Source organism: Aplysia californica, unplaced genomic scaffold (assembly GCF_000002075.1).
Source record: "Aplysia californica isolate F4 #8 unplaced genomic scaffold, AplCal3.0 scaffold01397, whole genome shotgun sequence".
Lineage (NCBI taxonomy): Eukaryota > Metazoa > Mollusca > Gastropoda > Aplysiida > Aplysiidae > Aplysia > Aplysia californica.
In genome coordinates, this window is record NW_004798667.1 from 60,148 (window position 1) to 62,621 (window position 2,474).

A 2,474-nucleotide genomic window follows, 5' to 3' on the forward strand; every position below is an offset into this window, starting at 1 on the left:
ACATGTCCGTCTTTCTGCGTCACCTGCCACTCTAATGGTCTAAATTGTGTCAATAATGGCGTGGCACGTCTAAAGTCAACCGTACGTCGAGACACATTTCGACCCAATGATTGCATGACGCATTAAATGAGATGTGGGGAACCACTGCCTTAATCACAAAGAGAGTTCAGGTATTAACACATGTCTCATAAGGATTTCTTGAATGCGCTGGGCCGACGTCTGCTGTTATATAACAGTTAGGCACTTTGCAGTTGCACACAGGAGATCCGAGTTAGATTGTCGAATGGGGGGTTATTTTTTATAGAGTATCTCTGTGTTTCTCCTGGGATGCTGTATTTGGGGTCAACAGCTTGAGAAACTGTCCCAGGATCGAGATGCTTGGAGAGCTCTTGTCGCCGACCTATGTCTCAGGTGATACCATAGGCGTTCACAATGATGACGATGTTGTTGACACGTCACTCCCGAGATAAAGGTGTCCTCTTATATTAAAGAAGGCTCTATAAACCACATGTCGCCATTCTCACAAAGAAAAGTCGTTGTCTGGGTGGTTGGTGGGCGGTCTGGTGTAGTTTGCTCCTTCTTTACCATCAAACGTCTGTAGTGTTTATAGAATCTGTCTCCCATCTTTTCTTTGTATGATACTCTCCAGTAATACCTCTAATTTCCGGCACTTAAGTGCAGATGGCTCTGGTTCGAATATCCGAAGGGGCGTTTTAAACCTTTTTTTGGCTAGGGATTATCGGAGATGGACGTTAAATTCGGAGGTCTTGCGTGTTCATTAACCTTGCTTGTTCATTAACCTTACACTAATGTTGATAGGGACACAACACCTATGCTTCTACGTACAATGTACTTAAACTTAATACAGTGCCTCCTTCTTTTTGCAGTTTCAAAATTACACTCTGGGTTAACTTGTGGTAGTGGGTGGTTGGCGGGTGCTCTGACGTTGTTTGCTCCTTCTTTCCTATAAAACATCTATCGTCTTTATCTCCCCCTTTTCTTTTTTACGTTTGTTACTCTCTTGTAACACCTCTAATCTTCTGGCGCTCATATGACCCCAGGCAGTTGCGAGCGCCGTAAAACCTCTACTAAAACTAAAACTAAAAACTTGTGGTAGTTTGTGGTTGGCGGATACTCTGGTGTGGTTTGCTCCTTCTTTCCTATCAAACATATCGTTCTTATCTCCCCTCCTTCTTTTTTGTGTATGTTACTCTCTTGTTACACGTAATCTATTCTTCGGCACTTTATTGTGTTGCAAGTGCTGTAAAACTCTTACTAAAACTAAAACTAAAAAAAACTTGTGGTAACCCGGCCGCTTGTCCGTGACTACACGCTATAATGTTATAGTCGTGTCCTCTCCCCGAATATTATGTAGATTAGTGGGAGTCGATTGATCCAGATCGATGCGAGATTGGTGACGTCACTGTTCGCCTGGTTAAGTTATGGGCATGTACAGATCGCTGATTACCTCTATCCAGTTCTCTCCCGTGTGCGGGGAGACAGTCATGATACCGGCGTCTGTGGTGTAGCGGTCAGGAGTTTTGCGGTCTCATGCCAGAGACCCAAGTTCGATTCCCGTGTGGGGAGACATTTTTATCGAGTGTGTCGGTCTTATTGCTGGGATGTTGTATCCTTCACAGCCCGGGTTGGCCTTGACAGGCTGGGACCGACGCCCGCCTTCTCGTGGGTGTTTGAAGGGCGCCACTGGTAGGTTCCGCTACTTTCCCCCCCTCTGTTGTTTCTGTCTATCTGACTTGCTTCTCCCCAGCATTATACATGTACCACTGTTGTTATGTCGATGCGTCTCTCATTTCTCAAACTCAAATTTGTGGGTGGTTGGCGGGTGCTCTGGTGTGGTTTGTTCCTTTATCTGCCCTCCTTCTTTTTATGTTTGTTACTCCCTTGTTACACCTCTAATCTTCGGCACTTATATGACATTATTGTGTTGCAAGTGCCGTAAAACTCTTAAGAAAAAAAACAACAACCAGCCCCCCCCCCCTCAAATTCAAACGCCCGCCTCTTAAACGATATAAATTATTTCTATTTGGAGAGGGGGGAGGGGGGGAGGGAGAAAGGAACGAAAATCGGTCAGCCTAAAATGATGCCCATTTGTTTTGACCAGTACACCCATGGTGTGTATTTGCAGGCTGAATGAATAAGTGATGGAGGGAGCGGTGAATCAGACGGGGCATGAATCGATCCGTCTTGTCTACACCTAGATAGTACATATGCATGGTATGGGTAGTGGAGGCTATTCTAATGTGGTTTGCTCTTTCTTTCCAATCAAACATCTATCATTCTCATCTCTCCTCCTTATTTTTTCTATGTATGTTACCGTTTAGGGACACCTCTAATCTTCGACACTTATGTGACCTATTTTGTGTTGCAAGATACATCTTTATTGTCCAGATCTTGGTACATTGGTTTGATGTTCACCACGTGCACACACACACACCCACACACACACACACACA